The 17535-nt window shown below is 39.3% G+C and overlaps 1 long non-coding RNA gene and 1 other non-coding gene across 2 annotated transcripts in view; both read right to left on the bottom strand.

The window, feature by feature from the left end:
- LOC119473544 overlaps positions 1 to 17535 on the bottom strand; it is a 24171-nt gene that overhangs the window by 3629 nt on the left and 3007 nt on the right. The window lies entirely within an intron of this gene.
- Positions 13693 to 13796, bottom strand: LOC119473553. The gene has a single exon (XR_005202766.1). It is a non-coding gene; the product is annotated as a small nucleolar RNA U13 (small nucleolar RNA).

Here is a 17535-nt window from a genome sequence, read left to right as displayed (position 1 = left end):
TTTGAGTCAGTGGGCTGGGAAAGGCAGATCCACCCTTAATCTGGTGGGCACCATCTAATCAGCTGCCAGAGAATATAAAGCAGGCAGAAAAATGTAAAAAGAGAGACTGGCCTAGCCTCCCAGCCTACATCTTTCTCCTGTGCTGGATGCTTCCTGCCCTTGAGCATCGGACTCCAAGCTCTTCAGTTTTGGGACTCGGATTGGCTCTTCTTGCTCCTCAGCTTGCAGATGGCCTATTGTGGGTCCTTGTGCTTGTGTAAGTTAATACTTAATGAACTCTGCATATCCTATTAGTTCACATATATACCTATAGATATATAGATATATATAGATATATATCCTATTAGCTCTGCCCCTCTAGAGAACCCTAATACAGATTTTGGTACTGGGAGTGGTTCTAGAGGAACAGAATATTAAGGGTGGAGTTCTTTTGTTGGTTTTGGGGTTTTTGGAGTTGGCTGCTTAATATGATTAGATCCAAAAATGCTAAGGATTTTATTTTTAATAGTATGGAGAACACTGAGAGTCCTTGGTGTGAACTGTTTAGAGAGTTATGCAAAATAAATGCATTTGACACTCCTGATTCTTCATTCGTGAGAGGCAAGGAGTTTAGTGACTCTATACATAGTACCTTTGACCATATGCAGAGAACCAAGGAACATAATGAAGCTAAGCTCAGGGGACAAAGTGATGAAAGAAAATTATGAACTCAGGGATTCTGGCTTCTGGCTTCAGAAGCAGATACTGAGCCACAGATCTGCTAAGATTGCCCTGAATGAGAGTCTTATCTCCTATAGAGAAAGAGCTGAAATTGTGGAAAAACTATTTCAAGCTATTAGCATGTGAGTGGCTGACTTGTAACAATGAACACATGCACAGTCTCACCAGATGTCTACTGTTAAAGTGAGGGCATTGATTGGAAAAGAATGGGACCCTGAAACTTGGAATGGGAACGTGTGGGAGGACCCTGATGAAACTAGGGACACTGAGTTGTGGAATAGATCTGTAAGGGCAGCACCTACATCTTTGAAGAGCCCTGTAATTGCTCTTCTCTGTATGTCAGATCTAATGATGGAAACTGCAGTCACTCAACTATAAAATTTAAATACACTGGAAATAATTGGATCCTGAGGTGGCAGGGACCAAGGTGGCAGGTGCCTTTGATGGTGACACTCAACCATCAAAGGCAAGGTGGGTGTAGCTACCATAATGATAGCAGAGGCAAAGCGGCAATCAAAATAGCCTGACTTGTGTAGAGCGCTGCCATTGGCTAATTAATCATGGTGTTCCTAGAAGTGAAATGGATAGGAAGCCTACCGCATTCCTACTTAATTTATTCAAACAGAAAATTTCTAGGTTGAATGGACAAAAGGCTAATTTGAATTATATAAGCAAAGAATCATGGCCTGTCAATCAATTTCCAGACTTGAGCCAGTTTACAGACCCAGAACTTCGTGAATGAAGGGGAAGCCAGGTTCCCTTGAGAAAGGACCCACAAATTGACCCACTGACAATTTATGCAGTGAATCTTTTTCCCACTCTTTCCCAAAGAGATCTCCAGCCTTTTACCAGGGTAACTACACAGGGGAAAGGGAAATGATCAGACATTTTGGGGACACTGGCTCTGAGCTGAAGTTGATTCCAGGGGACCCAAAACTTCACTGTGGTCCTCTGGTTAAAGTAGGAGCTTATGGAGATCAGATAATTAATGGAGTTTTAGCTCAAGTCCAACTTACTGTGGGTCCAGTGGGTCCCCAGACTCATCCTGTGGTTATTTCCCCAGTGCCGGAATGCATAATTGCCATAGACATACTTAGCAGCTGGCAGAACCCCCACATTGGCTCCCTGACTGGTAGGGTAAGGGCTATTATGGTGGGAAAGGCCAAATTGAAGCCATTAAAGCTGCCTCTACCTAGAAAAATCATAAATTGAAAGCAATATCACATCCCTAGAGGGACTGCGAAGATTGGTGCCACCATCGAGGACTTGAAAGATGCAGGGGTGGTGATTCCCACCACATCCTGCTCAACTCTCCCATTTGGCCTGTGCAGAAGACAGATGGATCTTGGAGAATGACAGTGGATCGTCATAAGCTTAACCAAGTGGTGACTTCACTTGCAGGGGCTGTACCAGATGTGGTTTCAGTGCTTGAGCTAATTAACACATCTCCTGGTACCTGGTATGCAGCTATGGACTTGGCAAATGCCTTTTTCTCCATTCCTGTCTATAAGGCCCATCAGAAGCAATTTGCCTTTAGCTGGCAAGGCCAGCAATATACCTTTACTGTCCTCCCTCAGGGGTATATTAACTCTCAAACTTTGTGTCATAACCTTATTCAGAGAGATCTTGATCGCTTTTTGCTTCCACAAGATATCACACTGGTCCATTACATTGATGACATTATGCTGACTGGATCCAGTGAGCAAGAAGTAGCAAACACACTGGACTTATTGGTAAATTCATGTGCAAGAGAATGGGAAATAAATCTGACTAAAATTCAGGGACCTTCTACCTCAGTTAAAATTTCTAGGGGTTCAGTGGTGTGGGGCCTGTTGAGATATTCCTTCTAGCCAGGCATGGTGGTTCACGCCTGTAATCCCAGCACTTTGGGAGGCCGAGGCTGGTGGATCATGAGGTCAGGAGTTCAAGACCAGCCTGGCCAGCATGGTGAAACCCTGTCTCTACTAAAAATATAAAAAATTAGCTGGATGCAGTCGCACACACCTGTTGTCCTACTTACTCAGGAGGCTGAGGCAGGAGAATCGCTTGAACCCGGGAGGTGGACATTGCAGTGAGCCAAAATCACGCTGCTGTACTCCAGACTGAGTAACAAAGCGAGACTCCATCTAAAAAAAAGAAGAAGAAATATTCCTTCTAAGGTGAAGGTTAAGTTGTTGCATTTGGCCCCTCCTATAACCAAGAAAGAAGCACAATGCCTAGTGGGCCTGTTGGGATTTTGGAGACAACACATTCCTTATTTGGGTGTGTTACTCCAGCCCATTTATCAAGTGACCCAAAAGGCTGCCAGTTTTGAGTGGACTCCAGAGCAGAAGGCGGCTCTGCAACAGGTCCAGGCTGCTGTGCAGGCTGCTCTTCCATTTGGGCCGTAAGACCCAGCAGATCCAGTGGTGCTTGAAGTGTCAGTGGCAGATAGGGATGCTGTTTGGAGCCTTTGGCAGGCCCCCATAGGAGAATCACAGCAGAGGCCACTAAGATTTTGGAGCAAGTTCCTGCCATCTTCTGCAGATGACTACTCTCCTTTTGAGAGACAGCTCTTGGCCTATTACTGGGCTTTGGTGGAAACTGAATGTTTAAGTCACCATGCGACCTGAACTGCCTATCATGAACTGGGTGCTTTCTGACCCATCTAGCCATAAAGTGAGCTGTGCACAGCAGCACTCCATCATCAAATGGAAGTATTATACACGTGACCAGGCCAGAGCAGGTCCTGAAGGCATCAGTAAGTTACATGAGGAAGTGGCTCAAATGTCCATGGTCTCCACTCCTGCTACCCTGCCTTCTCTCACCTAGCCTGCATCAATGACCACGTGAGGAGTTCCCTATGACCATTTGACAGAGGAAGAGCAGTGTAGGGCCTGGTTCACAGATGGTTCTGCACCATATGCAGGCACCACCCAAAAGTGGACAGCTGCAGCACTGCAGTCCCTTTCTAGGACATCCCTGAAGGACAGCAGGGAAGGGAAATCTTCCCAGTAGGAAGAACTTTAAGCAGTGCACCTCTTTGTGCATTTTGTGTAGAAGGAGAAATGGCCAGATGTGCAATCACATACTGATTCATGGGCTGTAGCCAATGGTTTGGCTGGATGGTCAGGGACTTGGAAGAATTATGATTGGATACTGGCGACAAAGAAATTTGGGGAACAGGCATGTGAACAGACCTCTCTGAGTGGTCAAAAACTGTGAAGATATTTGTATCCCATGTGAGTGTTCACCAATGGTGACCTCAGCAGAGGAGGATTTTAATAATCAAGTGGATAGGATGATCCATTCTGTGGACACCACTCAGCCTCTTTCCCCAGCCACCTCTGTCATCTCCCAATGGGCCTATGAACAAAGTGGCCATGGTGGCAGGGATGGAGGATATGCATGGGCTCAGCAACATGGACTTCCACTCACCAAGACTGACCTGGCTACAGCCACTGCTGAGTGCCCAATTTCCCAGCAGCAGAGACCAACACTGAGCTCTCAATATTGCACCATTTTTTGGGGTGATCAGCCAGCTACCTGCTGGCAGGTTGATTATATTGGACCTCTTCCATCATGGAAAAAGCAGAGGTTTGTCCTCACTGGAATAGATATTTAATTCTGGATATGGGTTTGCCTATCATGCATGCAGTGCTTCCGCCAAGACAGCTATCCATGGACTCACGGAATGCCTTATCTACCATCATGGTATTCCACACAACATTGCCTCTGACCAAGGCACTCACTTTACAGCTAAAGAAGTGCAGCAGTGGGCTCACGTTCATGGAATTCACTGATCTTACCATATTCTCCATTATCCTGAAGCAGATGGATTAACAGAATGGTGAAATGGCCTTTTGAAGTCACAATGACAACACCAACTAGGTGATAATACTTTACAGTTCTCCAGAAGGCCATCTATGTTCTCAATCAGCGTCCAGTATATGGTACTGTTTCTCCCATAGCCAGGATTCATGGGTCCAGGAATCGAGGGGTGGAAGTCGAAGTGGCACCACTCACCATCATCCCTAGCAACCCACTAGCAAAATCATTGCTTCCTGTTCCCATGACATTACGTTCTGCTGGCCTAGAGGTCTTAGTTCCAGAGGCAGAAATGCTGCCACCAGGAGACAACAATTCATAAACTGGAAGTTAAGATTGCCACCTGGACACTTTGGGCTCCTCCTACCTTTAAGTCAACAGGCTAAGACGGGAGTTACGGTATTAGCTGGAGTGCTTGACCCAGACTATCAACATGAAATCAGTCACTACTCCACAACAGAGGTAAGGAAGAGTATGCATGGAATACAGGAGATTTATTACGATGTCCCTTAGTATTACCACACCCTGTGATTAAGGTCAATGGGAAACAACAACAGTCCAATCCAGGCAGGACAACAAATGGCCCAGACCCTTCAGGAATGAGATTTGGGTCACTCCACCAGGGAGCAAAACCACAACCTTCTGAGGTGCTTGCTGCAGGCAAAGGAAATAGAGAATAGGTAGATAGTCATCAATACCAGTTACAACCAGGTGACCAGCTGCAGAAGGGGGACTGTAATTGTCATGAGTATTTCCTCCTTCTTTTGCTAAAAACATGTTTGTGCATGTATACACGTATACTAAGAAAATATATTTTATTTCCTTTTCCTTTATCATGTGGCATAAGATTTATTGACTTCATATCAGCATTTAGTAGTGTTAACTTTATGTAATAGTATTTGGGTTGGGGATTGGTGGGTTTCTGGTTGTATGAAGGATAGTTGTATTACGTTAAGTGTAATTGTGATCTTTTTATTATCTTTATTTGAAGGTTATATATGATCTCAGGAGATGTGTATGGGTTCGAGTTGACAAGGGGTGAACTTGTGATGGTTAATACTGAGTGTCAACTTGATTGGATTGAAGGATACAAAGTATTGATCCTGGATGTGTCTGTGAGGGTGTTGCCAAAAGAGATTAACATTTGACTCAGTGGGCTGGGAGTCAGACCCACCCTTAATCTGGTGGGCACCATCTAATCAGCTGCCAGTGAATATAAAGCAGGCAGAAAAACGTGAAAAGGAGAGACTGGCCTAGCCTCCCAGCCTACATCTTTCTCCTGTGCTGGATGCTTCCTGCTCTCGAACATCAGACTCCAAGCTCTTCAGTTTTGGGACTTGGACTGGCTCTCCTTGCTCCTCAGCTTGCAGACAGCCTATTGTGGGACCTTGTGACTGTGTAAGTTAATACTTAATGAACTTCCCTTTGTGTGTGTGTATATATATCCTATTAGTTCTGTCCCTCTGGAAAACCCTGACTAATATAGCAGGTATTCACAACTGCTTTTTCAGACAAGCAAATAGATTTCAAAGAGGTTACATAACTTACTATAGGTTTTATACCTAACAAGAAAGGGTAATAAGACTTCAACTCAGGTGTCTTTATTATAAATTCTGTATCATTTCTAAATTCCTTCATCTTCATTTTTAGGCCAGAAGCTGCTATAAATCATATACTTTTAGACTGCATGTTTTTCACTCTAGTTGCAAGGGTTTTGAAGGTTAGGGTTATCACATCCCAACTCCAATGTCATTTTTAGTGTGTATATATAAAAGTTTATTCATTTAATTAAAACTTTTGTGTCTAAACTTGCTGAAGTTGTTCTGGGTTGCAGTGAGTTTTGTAGGTTAAATTTTATTAATGAGAGAACAACACAGTAGATGACAGAATTAACAAGTCCACCCCTCCACTCTCTGTCCCAGAAGAACAGTTTAGAAAACAGTGCTGTGATGGTGACCTGTTGAAGACTTAAGCATATAGAATAGAGCTTGAAGGAGATCACTTAGCTTCTACTTATAATTAGGAAAATGGTCAGCAATCCAGGTGAGAAATATGCCCTACATTAAGCCATCCTCTGTGGGGATGATGACCTAAATTCCACTTTATTTTTAGAAACGCAATTGACAGGGATTAGTGACCCACTGTGAATGTGGAGTTGGGAGGCGTAGAGAAACGGATGCTTCACATGGGAACCTGGGGACAAATAGCATAAGTGAAAACAAGGATTCCCAGCTTCCTTGCTCCTTTGGACAGAAGGAAGTAAAGGTTGGCAGGTTTCATCTTAGTACTCTAGAAGGAAGCCATTTATGATTAGGACTGTTTTTAGATACATTACCTTGTGATTTGGTGAATTCCCTCAAAACTGGGAAGTGTTAAGTCAAAAACTAAGTAACCATCTACCAGCATTATTATTAGGTAGGAAATTGGGATAGATGTATAATCCTTTCAAGCTCTGAGCTTAAGTCTATGCCTTTGAATTTCAAGTGAAAGAGATGTTTCTAGGTGCCGAAAATCTAAACAAGCAATTGCAGTATTTCTATCATGTCATTGTTAAGAATGTCAGCAAGGAAGCATTTAAACCCCATTAAATGCGGGGTGGGGTGGGGGGGGAAGTCTGTCAACCCCAAATTTTACCTAGAGTAAAAATATCCTTCAGAAATTAAGGTGAAATATAGATGTTTTCAGATAAAAAGGAGAATTAATTACCAGAAGCCTTACATTAATTGAAATTCTCATGGGAGGTCATTGGATAGAAGGAAAATAATCCCAAATGGAAATAGAGAAATGAAGAAAAGGATGAAGACCTGTAGAAAAGGTCAATATAAATGAACATCAACTGTTATAAAACAATACTAATAATGAGAAGTGTAAAATTTATGCAGCAAAATACATGACAGCCGTAATGGAAAAGGCAAAAAACTGGAGTTAAAGTATTACTAAGTTCTAGCACCATCAAGAAAGCGCTGAAAACAATAATTTGTATTAAATTTATCAAGATGTGTTTGACACATCAAAAAGAAGCCAAAAGAGGGGAAAATAGAATACTGGGGTAATTCAAAGAAAGGCAAGATTGAAGAAAAAAGGTAAATGAAGCAGTGGGTTAAGCACAAAGTAAATAGCAGGACGGTAGGTATAAACCCGCTTAAATCAGTAATCACATTGAATGAAAATTGACCAAACATTCTGACCATTAACCTACTGTTGTTGGATTAGGAAAAAAACAAAATCTATCTATATTCTGTCTAGAAGAGACACGCCTTAAATGAAAGGTATAAACTTTTGCACAGTGCAAAGATGGAAAAGGACATACCTTGCAACCCATGGAAAAACTGGTATAGTCATACTAATGTCAGATAACACAGATTTTAAGTCAAGGAGAATTACTGAAGATAAAGAGGGATATTCCATAATGACAAATAAGTCAATCCACAAAAAAGATTTTAAAATTCAAAATAAGATCATTTCAAAATATATAAGGCAAAAATAGATAGCTAAAAGGAAAAATGGACAAATCCACAATCATAAAATTTAACACACCTCTGAACAGACAAAAAATAAAAATTAAACAAAAAAACAAAAAAATCAAGACCACAGTTAACAAACTTATCTAATTGACATACAGAGAACGCTGTCAACCATGACAAAATTCATATTTGATTTAAGCTCATGCTTAAATTTTACCAAAATTGACAATAAGCAGGCCATACAGAAACCCTCAAAACATTTCAGAGGGTTGAAATTATTCAAAATATGCTCTCTGACCTTAGAGAAATTATGCTAGAAATCAGTAACAAAGATAACTAGAAAATCCTCAACTGCCTGGAGATTAAACAGAACACACTTCTAAATGATCCATGGATCAAAGAAGAAATAACAGACACTAGAAACTATTTCAAATTGAATGATAGTGAAGATGTGCCATATCAAAAATTGGCTGCACCTAAAGCAATGCTTGGAGAGAGATTCTTAGCCTTCATTACATGTCTTAGAAGGTTGAAAGGTTAAAATTCATTAAACTTTATCTTAAGAAGCAAGAAGAGGCTGGGTGCAGTGGCTCAGGCCTGTAATCTCAGCACTTTGGGGGGCCAAGGTGGGTGGGTTGCCTGAGGTAGGGGTTTGAGATCAGCCTGGCCAACACGGTGAAACTCTGTCTCTACTAAAAATACAAAAATTAGCCAGGCATGGTGTCATGCACCTGTAATCCCAGCTACTCGGGAGGCTGAGGCAGGAAAATCGCTTGAACTCAGGAGGCAGAGGTTACAGTGAACCAAGATCGCAACACTGCACTCCAGCCTGGGCACAGAGTGAGACTCCTGGAAAAAAAAAAAAGCAAGAAGAATGGCAAATCAAAACTGAAGAACATAGAACAAAGGAAATAAAGATAAGACAGAAATCAGTAAAACAAAACAAAATTAAAGAAAAATAATAAAGCTGAAGATTGATTATTTGAAGAGATTAAGAAAACTGATTAACCCTAGTAAGACTAATTAATAAAAACAGGGAAAAAATAATATTACTAGAGACTCTACAAACATTGAAAGATATGATGGTATAATGAAAAACTTAACACCAATTTGAAAATTTGAATAAGAACAAAATTAAGAAAAAAATAAACTGACAAAAAATCTGGAGAGTCCCCTTTTACTACTGGAAATTGAATTCGTTATTTAAGACAATTCCACAAAGAAAATGTAAAGCCTCACCAGTGGATCCTTTCAAACATTTAAAGGAAGGCTTTACCCAATCTTATGCAAATTCTTCCAGTAAATGAAAAAAGAGAATACGTCCAAACTCCGTAAGTTCATTCTCACCTTGATGCCAAAACCTGACAAAGACATCACAATACTGTATACAAAAAAACAATTCACAGTACATTAAAATATTTGTGGTCAGGTGAGGTGGCTCATGCCTGTAATCCCAGCACTTTGGGAGGCTGAGGCAGGCAGATCACGAGGTCAGGAGATCGAGACAATCCTGGCCAACATGGTGAAACCTTGTCTCTACTAAAAATACCAAAATTAGCCAGGCGTGGTAGCATGTGCCTGTAGTCCTAGGTACCTGGGGGGCTGAGGCAGGAGAATCGCTTGAACCCTGGAGGCGGAGGTTGCAGTGAGCCAAGATCACCCCATTGCACTCCAGCCTGGGCAGAAAAGTGAAACTCCATCTGAAAAAAAAAATTGTATATTACTACCAAGTGAGGTTACTTCTTTGTGTGAGCAAAGTTGTTTAACATTTGAAAAATCAGTCAATGTAATTTGCCACATTAATTTTCTTAATGGGAGAAAAATATAGCTATCTCAATAAATAAATGCAAATTTTAAAAAAAAATTTATAAAATCCAACAGCTATGTATGATTTTTAAAAATACTCTTAGAAAACTGTAGATATGACTTCCCTAAACTAGCAGCTAAAAGGAAAAATGGACAAATCCACAATCATAAAGTTTAGATTGGAAAGGAAGAAATAAAATAGTCATTGTTTGCAAATGATATAATTATTACATAAAAAATTTAAAAGCATTTATAACCTATTGGAATTATAATTGGTAGGCAAATTTAGAAAAAAAACTGCTTAAAATTCAGTATTCAAAAGTCGCTTATATATTAACACCAGTCAAATAGGAAATGGAATTTATGAAATGATATCATTTAAAATAACATTATAATATCAAATACCTAGGAAATCTAAGGAGAGATGTGTAGAAATGTACACCTGAAATACCCAAAATATTTTGTCATAAATTAAATAACTAAATAAATGGAAGAATATATCATTTTTGTAGATTGAAAGGTGCAGTATTACAAAGATGGCAGTTATCTCCCAAGTTGATATATACATTCAACCCAGCCTTATTTATTCTTCTAAGTATTTTACAAATGTGCTTTGAGGCATTTTGATATAGTCTGTCTCCTGATCCTCAGAGAGGCAGAGTAGGTTTTTTGAACTCTCTGTTAGTGGCTTCAAAGACTTGCCATACAGCTAATAGGAGGAGGTAGCACCTGAACTATATCTCTTTGCTATTGTACTTTTTACTTTGACATTCTTTCTTTTTCACTTTATACCACAGACTATTCTAGTCCTATTCTTCCTGTCTACACCCCTTCCTCCTAGGATCTCAGCCCTTGGGAAAGACACCATTGGATTTAACTCACCTCTAAAAATCCAAGTTTTTTTTTTTTTTTTTAAAACTATGCATGCTACATACTATAGAAATTTATTCATTTAAATAAATGCCTTGAATCTAAAGTTAGAAAAAATTTTCCACCCAGCAATGAGGTTTGCAGATTGATTGTCAGACTTTGTTGCCACCTGCAAAACTAGCACCATTCAAAGGAGACCCTAGAGATGTGAACCTAAATATTTAACAGAATATTTGTAATTAGCTTTGTCAGAACAAAGTGCTTCTAGCTAGCTCCAGAAATTAATGCCTAATCTAGAGAAAGCCCTAAATTATTTTGGGATCCTGTAAGGCTTCATGTGATAAAGACAAAAATTTTTCTAGCATGAGTGAGTTGAGTGGGTTGTGTAAGTTACACATTCTTTTGGTTATCCATTGAATGGGTCTTTTCTTTCCTCACCACTTTCCTCTCTTTTAAGTTAAGTTTGATGCTGAAGAGGGATTTTTTTTTTTTTAAGCTCATGAACTTATTGGGCTAAGCTTTTATCAGATAAGGCTCCTCATAAAATAATGTGTCCAGTACTGTTCAGAGCTTCCCCAATGTTACCAGTCTCCTTTGGAATTACATTGAAGTCCTCATTGGTCAGATTACATTTGAAGTATAATGTGTAACAGTTAAAAGTATAATTTAAGAAGAATATAAAGATATATCAGTTGGCAGTGATGATGGAGCGCTAAGAACTTCTTCAAGAAATGTAGAAGGACTATACTTAACAACATTTTAGGGACCTAATGTGAATGTGGAATTGGGAAAGGTGAGGCTAGAGCTGGACAAGGTAGGGAAGGACCAAAATCTGTAGACCAAGTCACATGATGACTGGGTGAAGACTGGAGATGCCTCTTCTGAAAAGAGGAAAATTGGGGACATGACAGCTGTCCTCAAATACTGCAACCGAATAGGGATTAAAATTAGATTATTTGTTTGCTCCTTTGGGGAAAGATATGATCAAAAGCTAAGATTAATAGAGAGGCACATTTCTGCTTTATATAAAGGACTCATTTGCAGTTAGAATAGTTCAAAATGGAACATGTGACCTTGTGATCTGTCAGTCATTAGGAACACACTCAAAGCAAAACCTAGGTGACCACTGTCTTAGTCTGTTCTTGCTGCTATAACAAAATACCACAGCCTAGATAACTTACAGACAATAGAAATTTATGTGTCACAGTTCTGGAGGCTGAGAAGTCCAAGATCAAGGCACCAGCAGATTGGGTGTTTGACGAGGGCTTGTTCTCTGCTTCCAAGATGGCGCCTTGCTGTTGTGTCCTCACATGGCAGAAGGGTGAATGCTATGTCTTCACATGGTGAAAGGCAGAAGGACAAAAAGGGCTGATGGCTGTGTGAAGCCTCTTCTACAAGGGCATTAATCTCATTTGTGGGGATGATAATACCCTCATGACCTAATCACCTCCTAAAGGCCCCGCCTCTTAATACTATCACATTGGCAATGAACTTTCCATGTATGAATTTTGGAGAGATGCATTCAGACCATGGCAATCACCTTTAAGCATACTGTGAAGAAAAATTGTTTTGGGGAAAGGAAGTAAATACACCTCCTTCCCAGCTGGGCTGCCTTCAGACATGCTTTGATACACAAATACCCTTTGCTGACATAGCTTACATCCTGTGGTCTCAACTCCCTGCCAGGCTGTTGTTCTTGGTTTCCAGTCTCCTGTTTTACTAGAAACATAAATATGATATTACCATTGGGTTGGACACAGAGTCTAACAAGCTAAACTTAGTTGCCCAAATAATATGCCCAAATCATGCCCAATTTTTCAGTCAGGATTTGCACCCAGTCTGATTTCTATATCTGTACTTATTTTGCTGTCCTATGATCTAGGGCTCCTGATTAGGAATCATAATAATAAATGTCATTTTCTAGTGTTTATTATATACTAAATAATTCTAAGCACTTTTCTTAGTAGATCATTTAGACCACACAGATACATGTAGGAGTCTTTTTTCACAGATGAAGGCACATGGGACAGAGGGATTGCCTAGCCCAGTGCATAAGTGGCAGGCAGGTCTGAACCGGGACCCAGGCAACTGGGCTTTAGAGTCTGTGCTCTTCTCCATTATGCTCTAAGTTTTTCCTCAGAAATTTAAGAATATATGTTGGTGCTTTTAGTCCAACTGCAAGGAACCGAGTCCCTTAGAATGGTCTACAAATATATGGAGGACCTGGGGAAGCACATCAAAAAAGCCTTGGAGCCTAGGGAAGAGGGGCCAGCAGTGCCAGGTGTGGAAGGTTAGGCGAGGCAATGACCGAAAAGTGACTCTGATGGGCCCTGGTGCTCAGGGCCGGCTGCAGCTCAAAGTCAGGACAGTGTCAAGGCGCGGAGTTGTTGGATGTTTGTTAGCAGCGAACAGGAAGGTAGGAGAGTGGAGGGCTGGAACATTTCTGGAATAGGAATTTTTTAGGATAGACACAGCAAAAAAGCATAGAGTTTAAAGAACCAAGAGTTCGGAGTAAGAAAACATGGACCGTAGGTTCAGACTAGAAACTAAAGAAACTGTCAGCAGATGTGGGAAAATGGCATTTTTTAACTTAAATAAAAGCATTCAGCCTTAATTTCACAGAATGGATGTTATACTTTATTAGCTGATCAGATATGGAGAGCATCTAGGTCATCTAATGTGATATGCTCTCACTGTGGGTTGAGTGTAACTGAAAAGCAAATTGAGTTGGCAAAATCCTTGGGATTCAGAGCACACATACATGTGGTTGGTGTGTAACATACATGTGGTTAGTGTCACTTTTCTGAGGTTAATTTTCCAGTGTTTGCCTACTAAAATCTTGATAGTCCTTTGACCCAGCTACTTCACTTCTTTGAATTTATCTTATGAAAATGCTCACGTTTTTGTAAACAGATCTTTAAGGAAGTAAGTTTTCTAAACACTAACTGGGTTTGAAGTCATTATGCTAATTTAAATACACACAACCATATATATATATTTACTGGAAGTATACCTTTTTTCCTCATGTCACATGGGTAATGTGCTGATGTTGTAACAAGGTTTGAGGGAGGCACATTTTACACATGAGCGTGAAACCCCAATCATCATGCTTATGAACTACAATAGGCCCTCAAAGCGTACCTTTCATACAACTTTAGTGATCTGTACTTCAGTCAAAAAGTCAACAGGTTTTCTTTCTGCTAAGCAGCAAGAAGCATTCACCACTGCCTATGTATCTTTTAGACTGAGAATAATTTGTTTAAAAAATTATATAACCTATCATTTGAAAGTGATTTCATCTGTCCAGTCAGTCAGGCTTTCTTTGTCATACAAATTTGGTTTTGGTACATAAATTGACAACTCTTTTCTTTCTCTCCTTCTGTCTCGCTTGCTTGCTTGCTTGCTTGCTTTCGACATTATGCCTATTCGAAGACCAAGAGCTCAAAACATTATTCCTCCCCGAAATGTCAAATGTCTGGGAAAAATTCCTAATCCACTTCCTCTGAAACCCAACTGTGAAGCTAGCCACCTTGAGTTCTATACTCAAAAGTCAAAGGTAAAGACTAGACCTGTAAGTTTGCCTGTGTGTAAACAACTTCTTACAAGACCTCCTAATGAGAGTAATGGCAGAAATAGGGAAAATGAAAATTAAGACAAGTTTTGCAAGTGTTATTCCAAAGAATCCAGAATATTTCCATTTTGCTCATGGTGAAACTAGCCAAGGAAGGTTAAGTCATTTGGATTGGTCAGGATGTCAACCTAGGCCAGTCCAGCTTCTCAGCCTGTGATTTTTCTGTTATCCTATGACATAATGTACACTGCAAGAAATGCTGGAGAATTCATTACGTCAGATACTGTTCTAAGCACTTTGCTTCTATCTCTCACTCAGCAAATTTTAGTGAGTTGTTTATTGATTTACAAGATTGTGCATCTATGAACTCAGTCACACTGGTTATTAATTAAATATCCTTCAAGTTTGGTTTGTAAAAAATTAACTGACATTCATTCTTTTTTCAGAAGACACAAGGTTCTTAGCCTTGGATCAAGGTGTCTCAAAAAAAAAAAAAAAAATTCAGGCCGGGCACAGTGGCTCATGCCTGTAATCCCAACAATTTGGGAGGCCGATGTGGGCAAATCACCTGAGGTCGGGAGTTCGAGACCAGCCTGACCAACATGGAGAAACCCCATCTCTACTAAAAATACAAAACTAGCCAGGTGTGGTGGTACGTGCCTGTAATCCCAGCTATTCGGGAGGCTGAGGCAGGAGAATTGCTTGAACTTGGGAGGCAGAGGTTGCAGTGAGCCAAGATTCTCAAATTCTTGAACCGTTTTCAGAGTACTGAGAACATTACAGCCCAAACACGTATGGCATTTTATAAGCCTCTTGAGCTCTGAGGACTAAGCTCTGATTTTTTTATCTTGCCCAAATTCCTATCTAAGGGGTCTAGGGAGTCATACCCTACAAAGCATAAATTCTCATCAGATGGGTTTTATTTAACCCTATATATCATGATATGTATTACTTTCCATTCTGACTCTGGCATAACATTATGAGACAAGGTAGAAAATCAAAATATTTTACCCCTAAACATGTTTATTTGCCCTATATTGAAATGGTCCTGCAAAGCTGTCTTTTGTGGGGGATAAATTTGCATCTGTAAAGAATCTCTATTAACATAGCTAGATCTTTTTCTTCCAGGTCCTTCCAGTCCTAAAAAGATTAACTGAAAGTCTAGCACCTCCTAAAGATCTGAATAGGAAACATTTGTCATCTATTGTCTCTAAGGCAGCCACTATAAGACTTCAAAAGAACCTTGGTCTCCACAATCTTTTATCTTAACCTGAACATTTCCCTTCTATGATCCCAGGTCTTTAGACAAACTCAACCAATCGTCAATCAGAAATGTTTAAAGTCACCTGCAGCCTGGAAGCCCCCTGCTTTAAGTCGTCCCGCCTTTCTAGACCAAACCAATGTATTTCTTAAATGTATTTGATTGATGCCTTATGTGTCCCTAAAATGTATAAAACCAAGCTGTGCCCCATCTACCTTAAGCACATGTTTCAAGGACCTCCTGAGGGCTGTGTCAGCCACCATGGTCACTCATATTTGGCTCAGAATAAATCTCTTCACATATTTTGCAGAGTTTGACTCTTCATTGACAGCTCTTCCTGAGCCATATGCACATCATTAATTTTGTGTTTTGGAATTTATAAATACTAAATACTAATTTAAAATGTTTAAAGTTCTATTGATTTTCTGCTCCCGTAAACTGGTCTATTTGAATCTATCTTCAGTAAAATACAGTTGTCAAGCCGCTTGAAGAAATCAGCAAGAAACAACTTCACTTTCTAGTGTGGAACCAAGTGCTTAAGTAGAGAAACAGTGTTTCTGACTACCATGGTTAAAAACAAATCTCTCCAATATAAATTATAGGCTGGTAAAAAGAGTTGACAGTTTTTTTTTTTTTTTAACATTTGTCATCCTCTGTTAAATATAAGCTTTTATTTTCCAAATGACAATTAACAGGTTAATTTTTACTATTTTCAGTAGTAGCCAAAGCCCAACATCTATATTTATTTATTTTTATACCAGAATTTTCATTTTTACCAGTTTTTACTAGTGATCATCAACTGGATTACACAAAGAAGAGGATGGATTGAAGGTACTTTCTAAATCGTGTGGTTTAGTTAAAATCTCAGAATATGTTGGTAGTTTGTCTTTCAGGACTTGGGCTTTGACATATGTAAATTATAAATTTCCAGTCAAATTCCGTGCTGACAACTTGAGTATTTTATGTAACAGTGAAAGAAATTCAGAACTAAATTGAAGATTCAAAAATTAAAGTGTACGTTCAACAAAACAGAAACATCAGAAGAAAGATGAACTATTGTTGTTTTAAAACTACTAAACCATATTCCAAATAATAGGACTTCTTAGGACCTTACAATTTAAAGACCAGATTAACTGTATTTTTTTTTTTATGTGAAAAGGACACCATATAAAACTGTCGACAACCAAAAATATGGACACAAAAATAAATACAATAGTTGTAAGCTTTTTCACAGTTATATAAAACATTTGAAAATTTTCCAATATTTATGACATATTAATATATACATATAACATATAACTTATGTACATATCTACATATAACACACATAAGTATACATATATAGCTAAGTATCTTCATTTGTGGAGAATGCACAAATCATTAAAATAGTACAGAGACCAGATTTACTTTAGCTTGCTTCTGAATAGTTCAGTAAGTCATGTTATTTGGAGTATGACATATGGTTTAGAGCAGGGGTCAGCCAACTATGGCCCATGGGCCAAATCAGGCCTGCCACCTGTTTTTGTAAAGTTGTAAATAAAACTAAAAACTGGGCAACAAGAGTGAAACTCTGTCTCAAAAAAAAAAGAAAAGAAAAAAGTTTGCTGATCCTTGGATTTAATGAATGAGTCATACTGTGAGATAAATATTTCACTTACTATTTCAATAAGTGTCTATTTTACGCACAGGAATTCCCACAGCTGGGGTTTTCACTAATGTGTCTAAAATAGAATATAAGATGGGCCAAAATAGCCTAACTATCCACATTAGTATGTGCTTATGCATATTATATTCACTGGTTACTAAATGTTGCTTTGTATGACCATGTCATATCTATCGTTCTGCACATATATATATAATGTTTGCAGCCTATTTCAGGGACTCATGGCTCCTCTGAAATCATAGCCTCTTAGACTTTATTTGAGTCTGTGAGCCATATGCTTGGTTCTCAACACTCTCAGCCATACTTCCCGTGGCTGTGAGATGAAATACATGTTGTGGGAAGAGGTATCAGAGTTCTTTTTTTTTTTTTTTTT

This window comes from Cebus imitator, unplaced genomic scaffold, assembly GCF_001604975.1.
Source record: "Cebus imitator isolate Cc_AM_T3 unplaced genomic scaffold, Cebus_imitator-1.0 Scaffold166, whole genome shotgun sequence".
Classification (NCBI taxonomy): domain Eukaryota; kingdom Metazoa; phylum Chordata; class Mammalia; order Primates; family Cebidae; genus Cebus; species Cebus imitator.
The sequence above is the reverse complement of the archived record's forward strand: the minus strand, read 5'-3'. Positions and strand labels throughout refer to the sequence as shown.